Raw genomic sequence first — 21,575 nt, forward strand, 5'->3', positions numbered from 1 at the left:
TTATGTTGGCAATGTAAAAAGACCTACAGGACATGATATTAGCAGGGGATCTTAAATTAAACTACTAAAGAGGCTCAACACTGTTTAGCTGCCAAAAGCAGTTGGAATTGGGCCTAAACAGTGTGGTAAGTCTTTAGGTGATGGCTATTGTGTCTGTTTGACCTCTTACAATGTCTCTACAGGCAATAAAAAGAATAGTTTCCAATTTAAATAGCTAGAGAATAAAAACAATTTGCCAGTAATGTGAAAAAACCTACAGCACCTGGTGTTCCCATGTGGTCTCCCACACAAGTACTAACCAGGCCCAACACTGCTTAGCTTCCAAGATCAGACGAGATTGGGCATATCCAATGTGGTATGGCTGTAGGTGAGATACAAGCACTTTTTTGCCCTCTTCTACTTCTATCACCAGGTAAGCTAATAAAAAAGTTTCGTAACTGTTTTGCTTACTGAAAAAAATCATGTGTTGGCAATGTAAAAAGACCTACAGGACATGATATTAGCAGGGGATCTTAAATTAAACTACTAAAGAGGCTCATACACTGTTTAGCTGCCAAAAGCAGTTGGAATTGGGCCTAAACAGTGTGGTAAGTCTTTAGGTGATGGCTATTGTGTCTGTTTGACCTCTTCCAAATGTCTGTACTGGCAATAAAAAGAAAAAGTTTCCAATTTAAATAGCTAGAGAATAAAAACAATTTGCCAGTAATGTTAAAAACCTACAGCACCAGGTGTTCCCATGTGGTCTCCCACCCAAGTACTAACCAGGCCCAACACTGCTTAGCTTCCAAGATCAGACAAGATTGGGCCTATCCAACGTGGTATGGCTGTAGGTGAGATACATGCTCTTTTTTGCCCTCTTCTCTTCTATCACCAGGTAAGCTAATAAAAAAGCTTCCTAACTGTTTTTGCTTACTGAAAAAAATCATGTGTTGGTAATGTAAAAAGACCTACAGGACATGATATTAGCAGGGGATCTTAAATTAAACTACTAAAGAGGCTCAACACTGTTTAGCTGCCAAAAGCAGTTGGAATTGGGCCTAAACAGTGTGGTAAGTCTTTAGGTGATGGCTATTGTGTCTGTTTGACCTCTTACAAATGTCTCTACAGGCAATAAAAAGAAAAAGTTTCCAATTTAAATAGCTAGAGAATAAAAACAATTTGCCAGTAATGTGAAAAAACCTAAAGCACCTGGTGTTCCCATGAGGTCTCCCACCCAAGTACTAACCAGGCCCAACACTGCTTAGCTTCCAAGATCAGACAAGATTGGGCATATCCAATGTGGTATGGCTGTAGGTGAGATACAGGCACTTTTTTGCCCTCTTCTACTTCTATCACCAGGTAAGCTAATAAAAAAGTTTCGTAACTGTTTTTGCTTACTGAAAAAAATCATGTGTTGGCAATGTAAAAGACCTACATAACATGATATGAGCAGGGGATCTTAAATTAAACTACTAAAGAGGCTCAACACTGTTTAGCTGCCAAAAGCAGTTGGAATTGGGCCTAAACAGTGTGGTAAGTCTTTAGGTGATGGCTATTGTGTATGTTTGACCTCTTCTAAATGTCTGTGCTGGCAATAAAAAGAAAAAGTTTCCAATTTAAATAGATAGAGAATAAAAACAATTTGCCAGTAATGTGAAAAAACCTACAGCACCTGGTGTTCCCATGTGGTCTCCCACCCAAGTACTAACCAGGCCCAACACTGCTTAGCTTCCAAGATCAGACGAGATTGGGCCTATCCAATGTGGTATGGCTGTAGGTGAGATACATGCACTTTTTTGCCCTCTTCTACTTCTATCACCAGGTAAGCTAATAAAAAAGTTTCCTAACTGTTTTGGCTTAATGAAAAAAATCATGTGTTGGCAATGTAAAAAGACCTACAGGACATGATATTAGCAGGGGATCTTAAATTAAACTACTAAAGAGGCTCAACACTGTTTAGCTGCCAAAAGCAGTTAGAATTGGGCCTAAACAGTGTGGTAAGTCTTTAGGTGATGGCTATTGTGTATGTTTGACCTCTTCTAAATGTCTGTGCTGGCAATAAAAAGAAAAAGTTTCCAATTTAAATAGCTAGAGAATAAAAACAATTTGCCAGTAATGTGAAAAAACCTACAGCACCTGGTGTTCCCATGTGGTCTCCCACCCAAGTACTAACCAGGCCCAACACTGCTTAGCTTCCAAGATCAGACGAGATTGGGCATATCCAATGTGGTATGGCTGTAGGTGAGATACAGGCACTTTTTTGCCCTCTTCTACTTCTATCACCAGGTAAGCTAATAAAAAAGTTTCGTAACTGTTTTTGCTTACTGACAAAAATCATGTGTTGGCAATGTAAAAAGACCTACAGGACATGATATTAGCAGGGGATCTTAAATTAAACTACTAAAGAGGCTCAACACTGTTTAGCTGCCAAAAGCAGTTGGAATTGGGCCTAAACAGTGTGGTAAGTCTTTAGGTGATGGCTATTGTGTATGTTTGACCTCTTCTAAATGTCTGTGCTGGCAATAAAAAGAAAAAGTTTCCAATTTAAATAGATAGAGAATAAAAACAATTTGCCAGTAATGTGGAAAAAACCTACAGCACCAGGTGTTCCCATGTGGTCTCCCACCCAAGTACTAACCAGGCCCAACACTGCTTAGCTTCCAAGATCAGACGAGATTGGGCCTATCCAATGTGGTATGGCTGTTGGTGAGATACATGCTCTTTTTTGCCCTCTTCTCTTCTATCACCAGGTAAGCTAATAAAAAAGCTTCCTAACTGTTTTTGCTTACTGAAAAAAATCATGTGTTGGTAATGTAAAAAGACCTACAGGACATGATATTAGCAGGGGATCTTAAATTAAACTACTAAAGAGGCTCAACACTGTTTAGCTGCCAAAAGCAGTTGGAATTGGGCCTAAACAGTGTGGTAAGTCTTTAGGTGATGGCTATTGTGTCTGTTTGACCTCTTCTAAATGTCTGTGCTGGCAATAAAAAGAAAAAGTTTCCAATTTAAATAGCTAGAGAATAAAAACAATTTGCCAGTAATGTGAAAAAACCTACAGTACCTGGTGTTCCCATGTGGTCTCCCACCCAAGTACTAACCAGGCCCAACACTGCCTAGCTTCCAAGATCAGACGAGATTGGGCATATCCAATGTGGTATGGCTGTAGGTGAGATACAGGCACTTTTTTGCCCTCTTCTACTTCTATCACCAGGTAAGCTAATAAAAAAGTTTCGTAACTGTTTTTGCTTACTGAAAAAAATCATGTGTTGGCAATGTAAAAAGACCTACAGGACATGATTTTACCAGGGGATCTTAAATTAAACTACTAAAGAGGCTCAACACTGTTTAGCTGCCAAAAGCAGTTGGAATTGGGCCTAAACAGTGTGGTAAGTCTTTAGGTGATGGCTATTGTGTATGTTTGACCTCTTCTAAATGTCTGTGCTGGCAATAAAAAGAAAAAGTTTCCAATTTAAATAGATAGAGAATAAAAACAATTTGCCAGTAATGTGAAAAAACCTACAGCAACTGGTGTTCCCATGTGGTCTCCCACCCAAGTACTAACCAGGCCCAACACTGCTTAGCTTCCAAGATCAGACGAGATTGGGCCTATCCAATGTGGTATGGCTGTAGGTGAGATACATGCACTTTTTTGCCCTTTTCTACTTCTATCACCAGGTAAGCTAATAAAAAAGTTTCCTAACTGTTTTGGCTTAATGAAAAAAATCATGTTTTGGTAATGTAAAAATACCTACAGGACATGATATTAGCAGGGGATCTTAAATGAAACTACTAAAGAGGCTCATACACTGTTTAGCTGCCAAAAGCAGTTGGAATTGGGCCTAAACAGTGTGGTAAGTCTTTAGGTGATGGCTATTGTGTCTGTTTGACCTCTTCCAAATGTCTGTACTGGCAATAAAAAGAAAAAGTTTCCAATTTAAATAGCTAGAGAATAAAAACAATTTGCCAGTAATGTTAAAAAACCTACAGCACCAGGTGTTCCCATGTGGTCTCCCACCCAAGTACTAACCAGGCCCAACACTGCTTAGCTTCCAAGATCAGACAAGATTGGGCCTATCCAACGTGGTATGGCTGTAGGTGAGATACATGCTCTTTTTTGCCCTCTTCTCTTCTATCACCAGGTAAGCTAATAAAAAAGCTTCCTAACTGTTTTTGCTTACTGAAAAAAATCATGTGTTGGTAATGTAAAAAGACCTACAGGACATGATATTAGCAGGGGATCTTAAATTAAACTACTAAAGAGGCTCAACACTGTTTAGCTGCCAAAAGCAGTTGGAATTGGGCCTAAACAGTGTGGTAAGTCTTTAGGTGATGGCTATTGTGTCTGTTTGACCTCTTACAAATGTCTCTACAGGCAATAAAAAGAAAAAGTTTCCAATTTAAATAGCTAGAGAATAAAAACAATTTGCCAGTAATGTGAAAAAACCTAAAGCACCTGGTGTTCCCATGAGGTCTCCCACCCAAGTACTAACCAGGCCCAACACTGCTTAGCTTCCAAGATCAGACAAGATTGGGCATATCCAATGTGGTATGGCTGTAGGTGAGATACAGGCACTTTTTTGCCCTCTTCTACTTCTATCACCAGGTAAGCTAATAAAAAAGTTTCGTAACTGTTTTTGCTTACTGAAAAAAATCATGTGTTGGCAATGTAAAAAGACCTACATAACATGATATGAGCAGGGGATCTTAAATTAAACTACTAAAGAGGCTCAACACTGTTTAGCTGCCAAAAGCAGTTGGAATTGGGCCTAAACAGTGTGGTAAGTCTTTAGGTGATGGCTATTGTGTATGTTTGACCTCTTCTAAATGTCTGTGCTGGCAATAAAAAGAAAAAGTTTCCAATTTAAATAGATAGAGAATAAAAACAATTTGCCAGTAATGTGAAAAAACCTACAGCACCTGGTGTTCCCATGTGGTCTCCCACCCAAGTACTAACCAGGCCCAACACTGCTTAGCTTCCAAGATCAGACGAGATTGGGCCTATCCAATGTGGTATGGCTGTAGGTGAGATACATGCACTTTTTTGCCCTCTTCTACTTCTATCACCAGGTAAGCTAATAAAAAAGTTTCCTAACTGTTTTGGCTTAATGAAAAAAATCATGTGTTGGCAATGTAAAAAGACCTACAGGACATGATATTAGCAGGGGATCTTAAATTAAACTACTAAAGAGGCTCAACACTGTTTAGCTGCCAAAAGCAGTTAGAATTGGGCCTAAACAGTGTGGTAAGTCTTTAGGTGATGGCTATTGTGTATGTTTGACCTCTTCTAAATGTCTGTGCTGGCAATAAAAAGAAAAAGTTTCCAATTTAAATAGCTAGAGAATAAAAACAATTTGCCAGTAATGTGAAAAAACCTACAGCACCTGGTGTTCCCATGTGGTCTCCCACCCAAGTACTAACCAGGCCCAACACTGCTTAGCTTCCAAGATCAGACGAGATTGGGCATATCCAATGTGGTATGGCTGTAGGTGAGATACAGGCACTTTTTTGCCCTCTTCTACTTCTATCACCAGGTAAGCTAATAAAAAAGTTTCGTAACTGTTTTTGCTTACTGACAAAAATCATGTGTTGGCAATGTAAAAAGACCTACAGGACATGATATTAGCAGGGGATCTTAAATTAAACTACTAAAGAGGCTCAACACTGTTTAGCTGCCAAAAGCAGTTGGAATTGGGCCTAAACAGTGTGGTAAGTCTTTAGGTGATGGCTATTGTGTATGTTTGACCTCTTCTAAATGTCTGTGCTGGCAATAAAAAGAAAAAGTTTCCAATTTAAATAGATAGAGAATAAAAACAATTTGCCAGTAATGTGGAAAAAACCTACAGCACCAGGTGTTCCCATGTGGTCTCCCACCCAAGTACTAACCAGGCCCAACACTGCTTAGCTTCCAAGATCAGACGAGATTGGGCCTATCCAATGTGGTATGGCTGTTGGTGAGATACATGCTCTTTTTTGCCCTCTTCTCTTCTATCACCAGGTAAGCTAATAAAAAAGCTTCCTAACTGTTTTTGCTTACTGAAAAAAATCATGTGTTGGTAATGTAAAAAGACCTACAGGACATGATATTAGCAGGGGATCTTAAATTAAACTACTAAAGAGGCTCAACACTGTTTAGCTGCCAAAAGCAGTTGGAATTGGGCCTAAACAGTGTGGTAAGTCTTTAGGTGATGGCTATTGTGTCTGTTTGACCTCTTCTAAATGTCTGTGCTGGCAATAAAAAGAAAAAGTTTCCAATTTAAATAGCTAGAGAATAAAAACAATTTGCCAGTAATGTGAAAAAACCTACAGTACCTGGTGTTCCCATGTGGTCTCCCACCCAAGTACTAACCAGGCCCAACACTGCCTAGCTTCCAAGATCAGACGAGATTGGGCATATCCAATGTGGTATGGCTGTAGGTGAGATACAGGCACTTTTTTGCCCTCTTCTACTTCTATCACCAGGTAAGCTAATAAAAAAGTTTCGTAACTGTTTTTGCTTACTGAAAAAAATCATGTGTTGGCAATGTAAAAAGACCTACAGGACATGATTTTACCAGGGGATCTTAAATTAAACTACTAAAGAGGCTCAACACTGTTTAGCTGCCAAAAGCAGTTGGAATTGGGCCTAAACAGTGTGGTAAGTCTTTAGGTGATGGCTATTGTGTATGTTTGACCTCTTCTAAATGTCTGTGCTGGCAATAAAAAGAAAAAGTTTCCAATTTAAATAGATAGAGAATAAAAACAATTTGCCAGTAATGTGAAAAAACCTACAGCAACTGGTGTTCCCATGTGGTCTCCCACCCAAGTACTAACCAGGCCCAACACTGCTTAGCTTCCAAGATCAGACGAGATTGGGCCTATCCAATGTGGTATGGCTGTAGGTGAGATACATGCACTTTTTTGCCCTTTTCTACTTCTATCACCAGGTAAGCTAATAAAAAAGTTTCCTAACTGTTTTGGCTTAATGAAAAAAATCATGTTTTGGTAATGTAAAAATACCTACAGGACATGATATTAGCAGGGGATCTTAAATGAAACTACTAAAGAGGCTCATACACTGTTTAGCTGCCAAAAGCAGTTGGAATTGGGCCTAAACAGTGTGGTAAGTCTTTAGGTGATGGCTATTGTGTCTGTTTGACCTCTTCCAAATGTCTGTACTGGCAATAAAAAGAAAAAGTTTCCAATTTAAATAGCTAGAGAATAAAAACAATTTGCCAGTAATGTGAAAAAACCTACAGCAACTGGTGTTCCCATGTGGTCTCCCACCCAAGTACTAAGCAGGCCCAACACTGCTTAGCTTCCAAGATCAGACGAGATTGGGCCTATTCAATGTGGTATGGCTGTAGGTGAGATACATGCTCTTTTTTGCCCTCTTCTCTTCTATCACCAGGTAAGCTAATAAAAAAGCTTCCTAACTGTTTTTGCTTACTGAAAAAAATCATGTGTTGGTAATGTAAAAAGACCTACAGGACATGATATTAGCAGGGGATCTTAAATTAAACTACTAAAGAGGCTCAACACTGTTTAGCTGCCAAAAGCAGTTGGAATTGGGCCTAAACAGGGTGGTAAGTCTTTAGGTGATGGCTATTGTGTCTGTTTGACCTCTTACAAATGTCTCTACAGGCAATAAAAAGAAAAAGTTTCCAATTTAAATAGCTAGAGAATAAAAACAATTTGCCAGTAATGTGAAAAAACCTACAGCACCTGGTGTTCCCATGTGGTCTCCCACCCAAGTACTAACCAGGCCCAACACTGCATAGCTTCCAAGATCAGACGAGATTGGGCATATCCAATGTGGTATGGCTGTAGGTGAGATACAGGCACTTTTTTGCCCTCTTCTACTTCTATCACCAGGTAAGCTAATAAAAAAGTTTCGTAACTGTTTTTGCTTACTGAAAAAAATCATGTGTTGGCAATGTAAAAAGACCTACAGGACATGATATTAGCAGGGGATCTTAAATTAAACTACTAAAGAGGCTCAACACTGTTTAGCTGCCAAAAGCAGTTAGAATTGGGCCTAAACAGTGTGGTAAGTCTTTAGGTGATGGCTATTGTGTATGTTTGACCTCTTCTAAATGTCTGTGCTGGCAATAAAAAGAAAAAGTTTCCAATTTAAATAGATAGAGAATAAAAACAATTTGCCAGTAATGTGAAAAAACCTACAGCACCTGGTGTTCCCATGTGGTCTCCCACCCAAGTACTAACCAGGCCCAACACTGCTTAGCTTCCAAGATCAGACGAGATTGGGCATATCCAATGTGGTATGGCTGTAGGTGAGATACAGGCACTTTTTTGCCCTCTTCTACTTCTATCACCAGGTAAGCTAATAAAAAAGTTTCGTAACTGTTTTTGCTTACTGAAAAAAATCATGTGTTGGCAATGTAAAAAGACCTACAGGACATGATATTAGCAGGGGATCTTAAATTAAACTACTAAAGAGGCTCAACACTGTTTAGCTGCCAAAAGCAGTTGGAATTGGGCCTAAACAGTGTGGTAAGTCTTTAGGTGATGGCTATTGTGTCTGTTTGACCTCTTACAAATGTCTCTACAGGCAATAAAAAGAAAAAGTTTCCAATTTAAATAGCTAGAGAATAAAAACAATTTGCCAGTAATGTGAAAAAACCTACAGCACCTGGTGTTCCCATGTGGTCTCCCACCCAAGTACTAACCAGGCCCAACACTGCTTAGCTTCCAAGATCAGACGAGATTGGGCATATCCAATGTGGTACGGCTGTAGGTGAGATACAGGCACTTTTTTGCCCTCTTCTACTTCTATCACCAGGTAAGCTAATAAAAAAGTTTCGTAACTGTTTTTGCTTACTGAAAAAAATCATGTGTTGGCAATGTAAAAAGACCTACATAACATGATATGAGCAGGGGATCTTAAATTAAACTACTAAAGAGGCTCAACACTGTTTAGCTGCCAAAAGCAGTTGGAATTGGGCCTAAACAGTGTGGTAAGTCTTTAGGTGATGGCTATTGTGTATGTTTGACCTCTTCTAAATGTCTGTGCTGGCAATAAAAAGAAAAAGTTTCCAATTTAAATAGATAGAGAATAAAAACAATTTGCCAGTAATGTGAAAAAACCTACAGCACCTGGTGTTCCCATGTGGTCTCCCACCCAAGTACTAACCAGGCCCAACACTGCTTAGCTTCCAAGATCAGACGAGATTGGGCCTATCCAATGTGGTATGGCTGTAGGTGAGATACATGCACTTTTTTGCCCTCTTCTACTTCTATCACCAGGTAAGCTAATAAAAAAGTTTCCTAACTGTTTTGGCTTAATGAAAAAAATCATGTGTTGGCAATGTAAAAAGACCTACAGGACATGATATTAGCAGGGGATCTTAAATTAAACTACTAAAGAGGCTCAACACTGTTTAGCTGCCAAAAGCAGTTAGAATTGGGCCTAAACAGTGTGGTAAGTCTTTAGGTGATGGCTATTGTGTATGTTTGACCTCTTCTAAATGTCTGTGCTGGCAATAAAAAGAAAAAGTTTCCAATTTAAATAGCTAGAGAATAAAAACAATTTGCCAGTAATGTGAAAAAACCTACAGCACCTGGTGTTCCCATGTGGTCTCCCACCCAAGTACTAACCAGGCCCAACACTGCTTAGCTTCCAAGATCAGACGAGATTGGGCATATCCAATGTGGTATGGCTGTAGGTGAGATACAGGCACTTTTTTGCCCTCTTCTACTTCTATCACCAGGTAAGCTAATAAAAAAGTTTCGTAACTGTTTTTGCTTACTGACAAAAATCATGTGTTGGCAATGTAAAAAGACCTACAGGACATGATATTAGCAGGGGATCTTAAATTAAACTACTAAAGAGGCTCAACACTGTTTAGCTGCCAAAATCAGTTGGAATTGGGCCTAAACAGTGTGGTAAGTCTTTAGGTGATGGCTATTGTGTATGTTTGACCTCTTCTAAATGTCTGTGCTGGCAATAAAAAGAAAAAGTTTCCAATTTAAATAGATAGAGAATAAAAACAATTTGCCAGTAATGTGGAAAAAACCTACAGCACCAGGTGTTCCCATGTGGTCTCCCACCCAAGTACTAACCAGGCCCAACACTGCTTAGCTTCCAAGATCAGACGAGATTGGGCCTATCCAATGTGGTATGGCTGTTGGTGAGATCCATGCTCTTTTTTGCCCTCTTCTCTTCTATCACCAGGTAAGCTAATAAAAAAGCTTCCTAACTGTTTTTGCTTACTGAAAAAAATCATGTGTTGGTAATGTAAAAAGACCTACAGGACATGATATTAGCAGGGGATCTTAAATTAAACTACTAAAGAGGCTCAACACTGTTTAGCTGCCAAAAGCAGTTGGAATTGGGCCTAAACAGTGTGGTAAGTCTTTAGGTGATGGCTATTGTGTCTGTTTGACCTCTTCTAAATGTCTGTGCTGGCAATAAAAAGAAAAAGTTTCCAATTTAAATAGCTAGAGAATAAAAACAATTTGCCAGTAATGTGAAAAAACCTACAGTACCTGGTGTTCCCATGTGGTCTCCCACCCAAGTACTAACCAGGCCCAACACTGCCTAGCTTCCAAGATCAGACGAGATTGGGCATATCCAATGTGGTATGGCTGTAGGTGAGATACAGGCACTTTTTTGCCCTCTTCTACTTCTATCACCAGGTAAGCTAATAAAAAAGTTTCGTAACTGTTTTTGCTTACTGAAAAAAATCATGTGTTGGCAATGTAAAAAGACCTACAGGACATGATTTTACCAGGGGATCTTAAATTAAACTACTAAAGAGGCTCAACACTGTTTAGCTGCCAAAAGCAGTTGGAATTGGGCCTAAACAGTGTGGTAAGTCTTTAGGTGATGGCTATTGTGTATGTTTGACCTCTTCTAAATGTCTGTGCTGGCAATAAAAAGAAAAAGTTTCCAATTTAAATAGATAGAGAATAAAAACAATTTGCCAGTAATGTGAAAAAACCTACAGCAACTGGTGTTCCCATGTGGTCTCCCACCCAAGTACTAACCAGGCCCAACACTGCTTAGCTTCCAAGATCAGACGAGATTGGGCCTATCCAATGTGGTATGGCTGTAGGTGAGATACATGCACTTTTTTGCCCTTTTCTACTTCTATCACCAGGTAAGCTAATAAAAAAGTTTCCTAACTGTTTTGGCTTAATGAAAAAAATCATGTTTTGGTAATGTAAAAATACCTACAGGACATGATATTAGCAGGGGATCTTAAATGAAACTACTAAAGAGGCTCATACACTGTTTAGCTGCCAAAAGCAGTTGGAATTGGGCCTAAACAGTGTGGTAAGTCTTTAGGTGATGGCTATTGTGTCTGTTTGACCTCTTCCAAATGTCTGTACTGGCAATAAAAAGAAAAAGTTTCCAATTTAAATAGCTAGAGAATAAAAACAATTTGCCAGTAATGTGAAAAAACCTACAGCAACTGGTGTTCCCATGTGGTCTCCCACCCAAGTACTAACCAGGCCCAACACTGCTTAGCTTCCAAGATCAGACGAGATTGGGCCTATTCAATGTGGTATGGCTGTAGGTGAGATACATGCTCTTTTTTGCCCTCTTCTCTTCTATCACCAGGTAAGCTAATAAAAAAGCTTCCTAACTGTTTTTGCTTACTGAAAAAAATCATGTGTTGGTAATGTAAAAAGACCTACAGGACATGATATTAGCAGGGGATCTTAAATTAAACTACTAAAGAGGCTCAACACTGTTTAGCTGCCAAAAGCAGTTGGAATTGGGCCTAAACAGGGTGGTAAGTCTTTAGGTGATGGCTATTGTGTCTGTTTGACCTCTTACAAATGTCTCTACAGGCAATAAAAAGAAAAAGTTTCCAATTTAAATAGCTAGAGAATAAAAACAATTTGCCAGTAATGTGAAAAAACCTACAGCACCTGGTGTTCCCATGTGGTCTCCCACCCAAGTACTAACCAGGCCCAACACTGCATAGCTTCCAAGATCAGACGAGATTGGGCATATCCAATGTGGTATGGCTGTAGGTGAGATACAGGCACTTTTTTGCCCTCTTCTACTTCTATCACCAGGTAAGCTAATAAAAAAGTTTCGTAACTGTTTTTGCTTACTGAAAAAAATCATGTGTTGGCAATGTAAAAAGACCTACAGGACATGATATTAGCAGGGGATCTTAAATTAAACTACTAAAGAGGCTCAACACTGTTTAGCTGCCAAAAGCAGTTAGAATTGGGCCTAAACAGTGTGGTAAGTCTTTAGGTGATGGCTATTGTGTATGTTTGACCTCTTCTAAATGTCTGTGCTGGCAATAAAAAGAAAAAGTTTCCAATTTAAATAGATAGAGAATAAAAACAATTTGCCAGTAATGTGAAAAAACCTACAGCACCTGGTGTTCCCATGTGGTCTCCCACCCAAGTACTAACCAGGCCCAACACTGCTTAGCTTCCAAGATCAGACGAGATTGGGCATATCCAATGTGGTATGGCTGTAGGTGAGATACAGGCACTTTTTTGCCCTCTTCTACTTCTATCACCAGGTAAGCTAATAAAAAAGTTTCGTAACTGTTTTTGCTTACTGAAAAAAATCATGTGTTGGCAATGTAAAAAGACCTACAGGACATGATATTAGCAGGGGATCTTAAATTAAACTACTAAAGAGGCTCAACACTGTTTAGCTGCCAAAAGCAGTTGGAATTGGGCCTAAACAGTGTGGTAAGACTTTAGGTGATGGCTATTGTGTCTGTTTGACCTCTTACAAATGTCTCTACAGGCAATAAAAAGAAAAAGTTTCCAATTTAAATAGCTAGAGAATAAAAACAATTTGCCAGTAATGTGAAAAAACCTACAGCACCTGGTGTTCCCATGTGGTCTCCCACCCAAGTACTAACCAGGCCCAACACTGCTTAGCTTCCAAGATCAGACGAGATTGGGCATATCCAATGTGGTACGGCTGTAGGTGAGATACAGGCACTTTTTTGCCCTCTTCTACTTCTATCACCAGGTAAGCTAATAAAAAAGTTTCGTAACTGTTTTTGCTTACTGAAAAAAATCATGTGTTGGCAATGTAAAAAGACCTACAGGACATGATATTAGCAGGGGATCTTAAATTAAACTACTAAAGAGGCTCAACACTGTTTTGCTGCCAAAAGCAGTTAGAATTGGGCCTAAACAGTGTGGTAAGTCTTTAGGTGATGGCTATTGTGTATGTTTGACCTCTTCTAAATGTCTGTGCTGGCAATAAAAAGAAAAAGTTTCCAATTTAAATAGATAGAGAATAAAAACAATTTGCCAGTAATGTGAAAAAACCTACAGCACCTGGTGTTCCCATGTGGTCTCCCACCCAAGTACTAACCAGGCCCAACACTGCATAGCTTCCAAGATCAGACGAGATTGTGCCTATCCAATGTGGTATGGCTGTAGGTGAGATACATGCACTGTTTTGCCCTCTTCTACTTCTATCACCAGGTAAGCTAATAAAAAAGCTTCCTAACTGTTTTTGCTTACTGAAAAAAATCATGTGTTGGTAATGTAAAAAGACCTACAGGACATGATATTAGCAGGGGATCTTAAATGAAACTACTAAAGAGGCTCAACATTGTTTAGCTGCCAAAAGCAGTTGGAATTGGGCCTAAACAGTGTGGTAAGTCTTTAGGTGATGGCTATTGTGTCTGTTTGACCTCTTACAAATGTCTCTACAGGCAATAAAAAGAAAAAGTTTCCAATTTAAATAGCTAGAGAATAAAAACAATTTGCCAGTAATGTGAAAAAACCTACAGCACCTGGTGTTCCCATGTGGTCTCCCACCCAAGTACTAACCAGGCCCAACACTGCTTAGCTTCCAAGATCAGACGAGATTGGGCATATCCAACGTGGTATGGCTGTAGGTGAGATACAGGCACTTTTTTGCCCTCTTCTACTTCTATCACCAGGTAAGCTAATAAAAAAGTTTCGTAACTGTTTTTGCTTACTGAAAAAAATCATGTGTTGGCAATGTAAAAAGACCTACAGGACATGATATTAGCAGGGGATCTTAAATTAAACTACTAAAGAGGCTCAACACTGTTTAGCTGCCAAAAGCAGTTGGAATTGGGCCTAAACAGTGTGGTAAGTCTTTAGGTGATGGCTATTGTGTCTGTTTGACCTCTTCCAATTGTCTGTACTGGCAATAAAAAGAAAAAGTTTCCAATTTAAATAGCTAGAGAATAAAAACAATTTGCCAGTAATGTTAAAAAACCTACAGCACCAGGTGTTCCCATGTGGTCTCCCACCCAAGTACTAACCAGGCCCAACACTGCTTAGCTTCCAAGATCAGACGAGATTGGGCCTATCCAATGTGGTATGGCTGTAGGTGAGATACATGCACTGTTTTGCCCTCTTCTACTTCTATCACCAGGTAAGCTAATAAAAAAGCTTCCTAACTGTTTTTGCTTACTGAAAAAAATCATGTGTTGGTAATGTAAAAAGACCTACAGGACATGATATTAGCAGGGGATCTTAAATGAAACTACTAAAGAGGCTCAACATTGTTTTGCTGCCAAAAGCAGTTGGAATTGGGCCTAAACAGTGTGGTAAGTCTTTAGGTGATGGCTATTGTGTCTGTTTGACCTCTTCCAAATGTCTCTACAGGCAATAAAAAGAAAAAGTTTCCAATTTAAATAGCTAGAGAATAAAAACAATTTGCCAGTAATGTGAAAAAACCTACAGCACCTGGTGTTCCCATGTGGTCTCCCACCCAAGTACTAACCAGGCCCAACACTGCTTAGCTTCCAAGATCAGACGAGATTGGGCATATCCAATGTGGTATGGCTGTAGGTGAGATACAGGCACTTTTTTGCCCTCTTCTACTTCTATCACCAGGTAAGCTAATAAAAAAGTTTCGTAACTGTTTTTGCTTACTGAAAAAAATCATATGTTGGCAATGTAAAAAGACCTACAGGACATGATATTAGCAGGGGATCTTAAATTAAACTACTAAAGAGGCTCAACACTGTTTAGCTGCCAAAAGCAGTTGGAATTGGGCCTAAACAGTGTGGTAAGTCTTTAGGTGATGGCTATTGTGTCTGTTTGACCTCTTACAAATGTCTCTACAGGCAATAAAAAGAAAAAGTTTCCAATTTAAATAGCTAGAGAATAAAAACAATTTGCCAGTAATGTGAAAAAACCTACAGCACCTGGTGTTCCCATGTGGTCTCCCACACAAGTACTAACCAGGCCCAACACTGCTTAGCTTCCAAGATCAGACGAGATTGGGCATATCCAATGTGGTATGGCTGTAGGTGAGATACAGGCACTTTTTTGCCCTCTTCTACTTCTATCACCAGGTAAGCTAATAAAAAAGTTTCGTAACTGTTTTTGCTTACTGAAAAAAATCATGTGTTGGCAATGTAAAAAGACCTACAGGACATGATATTAGCAGGGGATCTTAAATTAAACTACTAAAGAGGCTCATACACTGTTTAGCTGCCAAAAGCAGTTGGAATTGGGCCTAAACAGTGTGGTAAGTCTTTAGGTGATGGCTATTGTGTCTGTTTGACCTCTTCCAAATGTCTGTACTGGCAATAAAAAGAAAAAGTTTCCAATTTAAATAGCTAGAGAATAAAAACAATTTGCCAGTAATGTTAAAAAACCTACAGCACCAGGTGTTCCCATGTGGTCTCCCACCCAAGTACTAACCAGGCCCAACACTGCTTAGCTTCCAAGATCAGACGAGATTGGGCCTATCCAATGTGGTATGGCTGTAGGTGAGATACATGCTCTTTTTTGCCCTCTTCTCTTCTATCACCAGGTAAGCTAATAAAAAAGCTTCCTAACTGTTTTTGCTTACTGAAAAAAATCATGTGTTGGCAATGTAAAAAGACCTACATAACATGATATTAGCAGGGGATCTTAAATTAAACTACTAAAGAGGCTCAACACTGTTTAGCTGCCAAAAGCAGTTGGAATTGGGCCTAAACAGTGTGGTAAGTCTTTAGGTGATGGCTATTGTGTATGTTTGACCTCTTCTAAATGTCTGTGCTGGCAATAAAAAGAAAAAGTTTCCAATTTAAATAGATAGAGAATAAAAACAATTTGCCAGTAATGTGAAAAAACCTACAGCACCTGGTGTTCCCATGTGGTCTCCCACCTAAGTACTAACCAGGCCCAACACTGCTTAGCTTCCAAGATCAGACGAGATTGGGCCTATCCAATGTGGTATGGCTGTAGGTGAGATACATGCACTTTTTTGCCCTCTTCTACTTCTATCACCAGGTAAGCTAATAAAAAAGTTTCCTAACTGTTTTGGTTTAATGAAAAAAATTATGTTTTGGTAATGTAAAAAGACCTACAGGACATGATATTAGCAGGGGATCTTAAATGAAACTACTAAAGAGGCTCATACACTGTTTAGCTGCCAAAAGCAGTTGGAATTGGGCCTAAACAGTGTGGTAAGTCTTTAGGTGATGGCTATTGTGTCTGTTTGACCTCTTCCAAATGTCTGTACTGGCAATAAAAAGAAAAAGTTTCCAATTTAAATAGCTAGAGAATAAAAACAATTTGCCAGTAATGTGAAAAAACCTACAGCAACTGGTGTTCCCATGTGGTCTCCCAGCCAAGTTCTAACCAGGCCCAACACTGCTTAGCTTCTAAGATCAGACGAGATTGGGCATATCCAATGTGGTATGGCTGTAGGTGTGGTACAGGCACTTTTTTGCCCTCTTCTACTTCTATCACCAGGTAAGCTAATAAAAAAGTTTCGTAACTGTTTTTGCTTACTGAAAAAAATCATGTGTTGGCAATGTAAAAAGACCTACAGGACATGATATTAGCAGGGGATCTTAAATTAAACTACTAAAGAGGCTCAACACTGTTTAGCTGCCAAAAGCAGTTGGAATTGGGCCTAAACAGTGTGGTAAGTCTTTAGGTGATGGCTATTGTGTCTGTTTGACCTCTTACAAATGTCTCTACAGGCAATAAAAAGAAAAAGTTTCCAATTTAAATAGCTAGAGAATAAAAACAATTTGCCAGTAATGTGAAAAAACCTACAGCACCTGGTGTTCCCATGTGGTCTCCCACCCAAGTACTAACCAGGCCCAACACTGCTTAGCTTCCAAGATCAGACGAGACTGGGCATATCCAATGTGGTACGGCTGTAGGTGAGATACAGGCACTTTTTTGCCCTCTTCTACTTCTATCACCAGGTAAGCTAATAAAAAAGTTTCGTAACTGTTTTTGCTTACTGAAAAAAATCATGTGTTGGCAATGTAAAAAGACCTACAGGACATGATATTAGCAGGGGATCTTAAATTAAACTACTAAAGAGGCTCAACACTGTTTAGCTGCCAAAAGCAGTTAGAATTGGGCCTAAACAGTGTGGTAAGTCTTTAGGTGATGGCTATTGTGTATGTTTGACCTCTTCTAAATGTCTGTGCTGGCAATAAAAAGAAAAAGTTTCCAATTTAAATAGATAGAGAATAAAAACAATTTGCCAGTAATGTGAAAAAACCTACAGCACCTGGTGTTCCCATGTGGTCTCCCACCCAAGTACTAACCAGGCCCAACACTGCATAGCTTCCAAGATCAGACGAGATTGGGCCTATCCAATGTGGTATGGCTGTAGGTGAGATACATGCACTGTTTTGCCCTCTTCTACTTCTATCACCAGGTAAGCTAATAAAAAAGCTTCCTAACTGTTTTTGCTTACTGAAAAAAATCATGTGTTGGTAATGTAAAAAGACCTACAGGACATGATATTAGCAGGGGATCTTAAATGAAACTACTAAAGAGGCTCAACATTGTTTAGCTGCCAAAAGCAGTTGGAATTGGGCCTAAACAGTGTGGTAAGTCTTTAGGTGATGGCTATTGTGTCTGTTTGACCTCTTACAAATGTCTCTACAGGCAATAAAAAGAAAAAGTTTCCAATTTAAATAGCTAGAAGAATAAAAACAATTTGCCAGTAATGTGAAAAAACCTACAGCACCTGGTGTTCCCATGTGGTCTCCCACCCAAGTACTAACCAGGCCCAACACTGCTTAGCTTCCAAGATCAGACGAGATTGGGCATATCCAATGTGGTATGGCTGTAGGTGAGATACAGGCACTTTTTTGCCCTCTTCTACTTCTATCACCAGGTAAGCTAATAAAAAAGTTTCGTAACTGTTTTTGCTTACTGAAAAAAATCATATGTTGGCAATGTAAAAAGACCTACAGGACATGATATTAGCAGGGGATCTTAAATTAAACTACTAAAGAGGCTCAACACTGTTTAGCTGCCAAAAGCAGTTGGAATTGGGCCTAAACAGTGTGGTAAGTCTTTAGGTGATGGCTATTGTGTCTGTTTGACCTCTTACAAATGTCTCTACAGGCAATAAAAAGAAATAGTTTCCAATTTAAATAGCTAGAGAATAAAAACAATTTGCCAGTAATGTGAAAAAACCTACAGCACCTGGTGTTCCCATGTGGTCTCCCACACAAGTACTAACCAGGCCCAACACTGCTTAGCTTCCAAGATCAGACGAGATTGGGCATATCCAATGTGGTATGGCTGTAGGTGAGATACAAGCACTTTTTTGCCCTCTTCTACTTCTATCACCAGGTAAGCTAATAAAAAAGTTTCGTAACTGTTTTTGCTTACTGAAAAAAATCATGTGTTGGCAATGTAAAAAGACCTACAGGACATGATATTAGCAGGGGATCTTAAATTAAACTACTAAAGAGGCTCATACACTGTTTAGCTGCCAAAAGCAGTTGGAATTGGGCCTAAACAGTGTGGTAAGTCTTTAGGTGATGGCTATTGTGTCTGTTTGACCTCTTCCAAATGTCTGTACTGGCAATAAAAAGAAAAAGTTTCCAATTTAAATAGCTAGAGAATAAAAACAATTTGCCAGTAATGTTAAAAAACCTACAGCACCAGGTGTTCCCATGTGGTCTCCCACCCAAGTACTAACCAGGCCCAACACTGCTTAGCTTCCAAGATCAGACAAGATTGGGCCTATCCAACGTGGTATGGCTGTAGGTGAGATACATGCTCTTTTTTGCCCTCTTCTCTTCTATCACCAGGTAAGCTAATAAAAAAGCTTCCTAACTGTTTTTGCTTACTGAAAAAAATCATGTGTTGGTAATGTAAAAAGACCTACAGGACATGATATTAGCAGGGGATCTTAAATTAAACTACTAAAGAGGCTCAACACTGTTTAGCTGCCAAAAGCAGTTGGAATTGGGCCTAAACAGTGTGGTAAGTCTTTAGGTGATGGCTATTGTGTCTGTTTGACCTCTTACAAATGTCTCTACAGGCAATAAAAAGAAAAAGTTTCCAATTTAAATAGCTAGAGAATAAAAACAATTTGCCAGTAATGTGAAAAAACCTAAAGCACCTGGTGTTCCCATGAGGTCTCCCACCCAAGTACTAACCAGGCCCAACACTGCTTAGCTTCCAAGATCAGACAAGATTGGGCATATCCAATGTGGTATGGCTGTAGGTGAGATACAGGCACTTTTTTGCCCTCTTCTACTTCTATCACCAGGTAAGCTAATAAAAAAGTTTCGTAACTGTTTTTGCTTACTGAAAAAAATCATGTGTTGGCAATGTAAAAAGACCTACATAACATGATATGAGCAGGGGATCTTAAATTAAACTACTAAAGAGGCTCAACACTGTTTAGCTGCCAAAAGCAGTTGGAATTGGGCCTAAACAGTGTGGTAAGTCTTTAGGTGATGGCTATTGTGTATGTTTGACCTCTTCTAAATGTCTGTGCTGGCAATAAAAAGAAAAAGTTTCCAATTTAAATAGATAGAGAATAAAAACAATTTGCCAGTAATGTGAAAAAACCTACAGCACCTGGTGTTCCCATGTGGTCTCCCACCCAAGTACTAACCAGGCCCAACACTGCTTAGCTTCCAAGATCAGACGAGATTGGGCCTATCCAATGTGGTATGGCTGTAGGTGAGATACATGCACTTTTTTGCCCTCTTCTACTTCTATCACCAGGTAAGCTAATAAAAAAGTTTCCTAACTGTTTTGGCTTAATGAAAAAAATCATGTGTTGGCAATGTAAAAAGACCTACAGGACATGATATTAGCAGGGGATCTTAAATTAAACTACTAAAGAGGCTCAACACTGTTTAGCTGCCAAAAGCAGTTAGAATTGGGCCTAAACAGTGTGGTAAGTCTTTAGGTGATGGCTATTGTGTATGTTTGACCTCTTCTAAATGTCTGTGCTGGCAATAAAAAGAAAAAGTTTCCAATTTAAATAGCTAGAGAATAAAAACAATTTGCCAGTAATGTGAAAAAACCTACAGCACCTGGTGTTCCCATGTGGTCTCCCACCCAAGTACTAACCAGGCCCAACACTGCTTAGCTTCCAAGATCAGACGAGATTGGGCATATCCAATGTGGTATGGCTGTAGGTGAGATACAGGCACTTTTTTGCCCTCTTCTACTTCTATCACCAGGTAAGCTAATAAAAAAGTTTCGTAACTGTTTTTGCTTACTGACAAAAATCATGTGTTGGCAATGTAAAAAGACCTACAGGACATGATATTAGCAGGGGATCTTAAATTAAACTACTAAAGAGGCTCAACACTGTTTAGCTGCCAAAAGCAGTTGGAATTGGGCCTAAACAGTGTGGTAAGTCTTTAGGTGATGGCTATTGTGTATGTTTGACCTCTTCTAAATGTCTGTGCTGGCAATAAAAAGAAAAAGTTTCCAATTTAAATAGATAGAGAATAAAAACAATTTGCCAGTAATGTGGAAAAAACCTACAGCACCAGGTGTTCCCATGTGGTCTCCCACCCAAGTACTAACCAGGCCCAACACTGCTTAGCTTCCAAGATCAGACGAGATTGGGCCTATCCAATGTGGTATGGCTGTTGGTGAGATACATGCTCTTTTTTGCCCTCTTCTCTTCTATCACCAGGTAAGCTAATAAAAAAGCTTCCTAACTGTTTTTGCTTACTGAAAAAAATCATGTGTTGGTAATGTAAAAAGACCTACAGGACATGATATTAGCAGGGGATCTTAAATTAAACTACTAAAGAGGCTCAACACTGTTTAGCTGCCAAAAGCAGTTGGAATTGGGCCTAAACAGTGTGGTAAGTCTTTAGGTGATGGCTATTGTGTCTGTTTGACCTCTTCTAAATGTCTGTGCTGGCAATAAAAAGAAAAAGTTTCCAATTTAAATAGCTAGAGAATAAAAACAATTTGCCAGTAATGTGAAAAAACCTACAGTACCTGGTGTTCCCATGTGGTCTCCCACCCAAGTACTAACCAGGCCCAACACTGCCTAGCTTCCAAGATCAGACGAGATTGGGCATATCCAATGTGGTATGGCTGTAGGTGAGATACAGGCACTTTTTTGCCCTCTTCTACTTCTATCACCAGGTAAGCTAATAAAAAAGTTTCGTAACTGTTTTTGCTTACTGAAAAAAATCATGTGTTGGCAATGTAAAAAGACCTACAGGACATGATTTTACCAGGGGATCTTAAATTAAACTACTAAAGAGGCTCAACACTGTTTAGCTGCCAAAAGCAGTTGGAATTGGGCCTAAACAGTGTGGTAAGTCTTTAGGTGATGGCTATTGTGTATGTTTGACCTCTTCTAAATGTCTGTGCTGGCAATAAAAAGAAAAAGTTTCCAATTTAAATAGATAGAGAATAAAAACAAT

The 21,575-nt window shown here is 39.2% G+C and overlaps 43 non-coding genes and 3 pseudogenes across 43 annotated transcripts; all 46 read right to left on the minus strand.

Moving 5' to 3' along the window:
• Positions 1-250: 250 nt before the first annotated feature.
• Positions 251-369, minus strand: LOC146021644 (5S ribosomal RNA). Its single transcript, XR_014451122.1, has one exon. It is a non-coding gene; the product is annotated as a 5S ribosomal RNA (ribosomal RNA).
• Positions 370-713: 344 nt separating this feature from the next.
• LOC146024101 (5S ribosomal RNA) lies at positions 714-832 on the minus strand. The gene has a single exon (XR_014453494.1). It is a non-coding gene; the product is annotated as a 5S ribosomal RNA (ribosomal RNA).
• Positions 833-1,176: 344 nt separating this feature from the next.
• LOC146024196 (5S ribosomal RNA) lies at positions 1,177-1,295 on the minus strand. Its single transcript, XR_014453586.1, has one exon. It is a non-coding gene; the product is annotated as a 5S ribosomal RNA (ribosomal RNA).
• A 344-nt stretch (positions 1,296-1,639) lies between these two features.
• Positions 1,640-1,758, minus strand: LOC146022076 (5S ribosomal RNA). Its single transcript, XR_014451544.1, has one exon. It is a non-coding gene; the product is annotated as a 5S ribosomal RNA (ribosomal RNA).
• A 345-nt stretch (positions 1,759-2,103) lies between these two features.
• On the minus strand, positions 2,104-2,222 carry LOC146024214 (5S ribosomal RNA). Its single transcript, XR_014453603.1, has one exon. It is a non-coding gene; the product is annotated as a 5S ribosomal RNA (ribosomal RNA).
• A 346-nt stretch (positions 2,223-2,568) lies between these two features.
• LOC146023310 (5S ribosomal RNA) lies at positions 2,569-2,687 on the minus strand. Its single transcript, XR_014452732.1, has one exon. It is a non-coding gene; the product is annotated as a 5S ribosomal RNA (ribosomal RNA).
• A 344-nt stretch (positions 2,688-3,031) lies between these two features.
• LOC146023791 (5S ribosomal RNA) lies at positions 3,032-3,150 on the minus strand. Its single transcript, XR_014453196.1, has one exon. It is a non-coding gene; the product is annotated as a 5S ribosomal RNA (ribosomal RNA).
• A 345-nt stretch (positions 3,151-3,495) lies between these two features.
• On the minus strand, positions 3,496-3,614 carry LOC146024142 (5S ribosomal RNA). Its single transcript, XR_014453533.1, has one exon. It is a non-coding gene; the product is annotated as a 5S ribosomal RNA (ribosomal RNA).
• A 346-nt stretch (positions 3,615-3,960) lies between these two features.
• On the minus strand, positions 3,961-4,079 carry LOC146024102 (5S ribosomal RNA). Its single transcript, XR_014453495.1, has one exon. It is a non-coding gene; the product is annotated as a 5S ribosomal RNA (ribosomal RNA).
• A 344-nt stretch (positions 4,080-4,423) lies between these two features.
• LOC146024197 (5S ribosomal RNA) lies at positions 4,424-4,542 on the minus strand. The gene has a single exon (XR_014453587.1). It is a non-coding gene; the product is annotated as a 5S ribosomal RNA (ribosomal RNA).
• Positions 4,543-4,887: 345 nt separating this feature from the next.
• On the minus strand, positions 4,888-5,006 carry LOC146022077 (5S ribosomal RNA). The gene has a single exon (XR_014451545.1). It is a non-coding gene; the product is annotated as a 5S ribosomal RNA (ribosomal RNA).
• Positions 5,007-5,351: 345 nt separating this feature from the next.
• Positions 5,352-5,470, minus strand: LOC146024225 (5S ribosomal RNA). Its single transcript, XR_014453614.1, has one exon. It is a non-coding gene; the product is annotated as a 5S ribosomal RNA (ribosomal RNA).
• Positions 5,471-5,816: 346 nt separating this feature from the next.
• On the minus strand, positions 5,817-5,935 carry LOC146023312 (5S ribosomal RNA). The gene has a single exon (XR_014452734.1). It is a non-coding gene; the product is annotated as a 5S ribosomal RNA (ribosomal RNA).
• Positions 5,936-6,279: 344 nt separating this feature from the next.
• LOC146023792 (5S ribosomal RNA) lies at positions 6,280-6,398 on the minus strand. Its single transcript, XR_014453197.1, has one exon. It is a non-coding gene; the product is annotated as a 5S ribosomal RNA (ribosomal RNA).
• A 345-nt stretch (positions 6,399-6,743) lies between these two features.
• On the minus strand, positions 6,744-6,862 carry LOC146024143 (5S ribosomal RNA). Its single transcript, XR_014453534.1, has one exon. It is a non-coding gene; the product is annotated as a 5S ribosomal RNA (ribosomal RNA).
• A 346-nt stretch (positions 6,863-7,208) lies between these two features.
• On the minus strand, positions 7,209-7,327 carry LOC146024707 (5S ribosomal RNA; annotated as a pseudogene).
• Positions 7,328-7,671: 344 nt separating this feature from the next.
• LOC146023018 (5S ribosomal RNA) lies at positions 7,672-7,790 on the minus strand. Its single transcript, XR_014452450.1, has one exon. It is a non-coding gene; the product is annotated as a 5S ribosomal RNA (ribosomal RNA).
• Positions 7,791-8,135: 345 nt separating this feature from the next.
• On the minus strand, positions 8,136-8,254 carry LOC146024237 (5S ribosomal RNA). The gene has a single exon (XR_014453625.1). It is a non-coding gene; the product is annotated as a 5S ribosomal RNA (ribosomal RNA).
• Positions 8,255-8,599: 345 nt separating this feature from the next.
• On the minus strand, positions 8,600-8,718 carry LOC146021702 (5S ribosomal RNA). The gene has a single exon (XR_014451179.1). It is a non-coding gene; the product is annotated as a 5S ribosomal RNA (ribosomal RNA).
• A 345-nt stretch (positions 8,719-9,063) lies between these two features.
• On the minus strand, positions 9,064-9,182 carry LOC146022078 (5S ribosomal RNA). Its single transcript, XR_014451546.1, has one exon. It is a non-coding gene; the product is annotated as a 5S ribosomal RNA (ribosomal RNA).
• A 345-nt stretch (positions 9,183-9,527) lies between these two features.
• On the minus strand, positions 9,528-9,646 carry LOC146024249 (5S ribosomal RNA). The gene has a single exon (XR_014453637.1). It is a non-coding gene; the product is annotated as a 5S ribosomal RNA (ribosomal RNA).
• A 346-nt stretch (positions 9,647-9,992) lies between these two features.
• LOC146023313 (5S ribosomal RNA) lies at positions 9,993-10,111 on the minus strand. Its single transcript, XR_014452735.1, has one exon. It is a non-coding gene; the product is annotated as a 5S ribosomal RNA (ribosomal RNA).
• Positions 10,112-10,455: 344 nt separating this feature from the next.
• LOC146023793 (5S ribosomal RNA) lies at positions 10,456-10,574 on the minus strand. The gene has a single exon (XR_014453198.1). It is a non-coding gene; the product is annotated as a 5S ribosomal RNA (ribosomal RNA).
• Positions 10,575-10,919: 345 nt separating this feature from the next.
• LOC146024144 (5S ribosomal RNA) lies at positions 10,920-11,038 on the minus strand. Its single transcript, XR_014453535.1, has one exon. It is a non-coding gene; the product is annotated as a 5S ribosomal RNA (ribosomal RNA).
• Positions 11,039-11,384: 346 nt separating this feature from the next.
• LOC146024117 (5S ribosomal RNA) lies at positions 11,385-11,503 on the minus strand. Its single transcript, XR_014453509.1, has one exon. It is a non-coding gene; the product is annotated as a 5S ribosomal RNA (ribosomal RNA).
• Positions 11,504-11,847: 344 nt separating this feature from the next.
• LOC146023019 (5S ribosomal RNA) lies at positions 11,848-11,966 on the minus strand. The gene has a single exon (XR_014452451.1). It is a non-coding gene; the product is annotated as a 5S ribosomal RNA (ribosomal RNA).
• Positions 11,967-12,311: 345 nt separating this feature from the next.
• Positions 12,312-12,430, minus strand: LOC146024262 (5S ribosomal RNA). The gene has a single exon (XR_014453648.1). It is a non-coding gene; the product is annotated as a 5S ribosomal RNA (ribosomal RNA).
• Positions 12,431-12,775: 345 nt separating this feature from the next.
• LOC146021703 (5S ribosomal RNA) lies at positions 12,776-12,894 on the minus strand. Its single transcript, XR_014451180.1, has one exon. It is a non-coding gene; the product is annotated as a 5S ribosomal RNA (ribosomal RNA).
• A 345-nt stretch (positions 12,895-13,239) lies between these two features.
• On the minus strand, positions 13,240-13,358 carry LOC146024734 (5S ribosomal RNA; annotated as a pseudogene).
• Positions 13,359-13,703: 345 nt separating this feature from the next.
• Positions 13,704-13,822, minus strand: LOC146021422 (5S ribosomal RNA). The gene has a single exon (XR_014450909.1). It is a non-coding gene; the product is annotated as a 5S ribosomal RNA (ribosomal RNA).
• A 345-nt stretch (positions 13,823-14,167) lies between these two features.
• On the minus strand, positions 14,168-14,286 carry LOC146022393 (5S ribosomal RNA). The gene has a single exon (XR_014451851.1). It is a non-coding gene; the product is annotated as a 5S ribosomal RNA (ribosomal RNA).
• Positions 14,287-14,631: 345 nt separating this feature from the next.
• On the minus strand, positions 14,632-14,750 carry LOC146024273 (5S ribosomal RNA). Its single transcript, XR_014453659.1, has one exon. It is a non-coding gene; the product is annotated as a 5S ribosomal RNA (ribosomal RNA).
• A 345-nt stretch (positions 14,751-15,095) lies between these two features.
• LOC146021645 (5S ribosomal RNA) lies at positions 15,096-15,214 on the minus strand. Its single transcript, XR_014451123.1, has one exon. It is a non-coding gene; the product is annotated as a 5S ribosomal RNA (ribosomal RNA).
• A 346-nt stretch (positions 15,215-15,560) lies between these two features.
• On the minus strand, positions 15,561-15,679 carry LOC146022394 (5S ribosomal RNA). The gene has a single exon (XR_014451852.1). It is a non-coding gene; the product is annotated as a 5S ribosomal RNA (ribosomal RNA).
• A 344-nt stretch (positions 15,680-16,023) lies between these two features.
• On the minus strand, positions 16,024-16,142 carry LOC146022728 (5S ribosomal RNA). The gene has a single exon (XR_014452172.1). It is a non-coding gene; the product is annotated as a 5S ribosomal RNA (ribosomal RNA).
• Positions 16,143-16,488: 346 nt separating this feature from the next.
• On the minus strand, positions 16,489-16,607 carry LOC146025110 (5S ribosomal RNA; annotated as a pseudogene).
• Positions 16,608-16,952: 345 nt separating this feature from the next.
• Positions 16,953-17,071, minus strand: LOC146023303 (5S ribosomal RNA). The gene has a single exon (XR_014452725.1). It is a non-coding gene; the product is annotated as a 5S ribosomal RNA (ribosomal RNA).
• Positions 17,072-17,416: 345 nt separating this feature from the next.
• On the minus strand, positions 17,417-17,535 carry LOC146023975 (5S ribosomal RNA). The gene has a single exon (XR_014453374.1). It is a non-coding gene; the product is annotated as a 5S ribosomal RNA (ribosomal RNA).
• A 346-nt stretch (positions 17,536-17,881) lies between these two features.
• On the minus strand, positions 17,882-18,000 carry LOC146024284 (5S ribosomal RNA). Its single transcript, XR_014453670.1, has one exon. It is a non-coding gene; the product is annotated as a 5S ribosomal RNA (ribosomal RNA).
• A 345-nt stretch (positions 18,001-18,345) lies between these two features.
• On the minus strand, positions 18,346-18,464 carry LOC146021646 (5S ribosomal RNA). Its single transcript, XR_014451124.1, has one exon. It is a non-coding gene; the product is annotated as a 5S ribosomal RNA (ribosomal RNA).
• A 346-nt stretch (positions 18,465-18,810) lies between these two features.
• LOC146024103 (5S ribosomal RNA) lies at positions 18,811-18,929 on the minus strand. The gene has a single exon (XR_014453496.1). It is a non-coding gene; the product is annotated as a 5S ribosomal RNA (ribosomal RNA).
• Positions 18,930-19,273: 344 nt separating this feature from the next.
• On the minus strand, positions 19,274-19,392 carry LOC146024199 (5S ribosomal RNA). The gene has a single exon (XR_014453588.1). It is a non-coding gene; the product is annotated as a 5S ribosomal RNA (ribosomal RNA).
• Positions 19,393-19,737: 345 nt separating this feature from the next.
• Positions 19,738-19,856, minus strand: LOC146022079 (5S ribosomal RNA). The gene has a single exon (XR_014451547.1). It is a non-coding gene; the product is annotated as a 5S ribosomal RNA (ribosomal RNA).
• Positions 19,857-20,201: 345 nt separating this feature from the next.
• LOC146024295 (5S ribosomal RNA) lies at positions 20,202-20,320 on the minus strand. The gene has a single exon (XR_014453681.1). It is a non-coding gene; the product is annotated as a 5S ribosomal RNA (ribosomal RNA).
• A 346-nt stretch (positions 20,321-20,666) lies between these two features.
• On the minus strand, positions 20,667-20,785 carry LOC146023314 (5S ribosomal RNA). Its single transcript, XR_014452736.1, has one exon. It is a non-coding gene; the product is annotated as a 5S ribosomal RNA (ribosomal RNA).
• A 344-nt stretch (positions 20,786-21,129) lies between these two features.
• LOC146023794 (5S ribosomal RNA) lies at positions 21,130-21,248 on the minus strand. Its single transcript, XR_014453199.1, has one exon. It is a non-coding gene; the product is annotated as a 5S ribosomal RNA (ribosomal RNA).
• Positions 21,249-21,575: the final 327 nt, after the last annotated feature.

Source organism: Crinia signifera, chromosome 7 (assembly GCF_055691185.1).
Source record: "Crinia signifera chromosome 7, ASM5569118v1, whole genome shotgun sequence".
Taxonomy (NCBI): domain Eukaryota; kingdom Metazoa; phylum Chordata; class Amphibia; order Anura; family Myobatrachidae; genus Crinia; species Crinia signifera.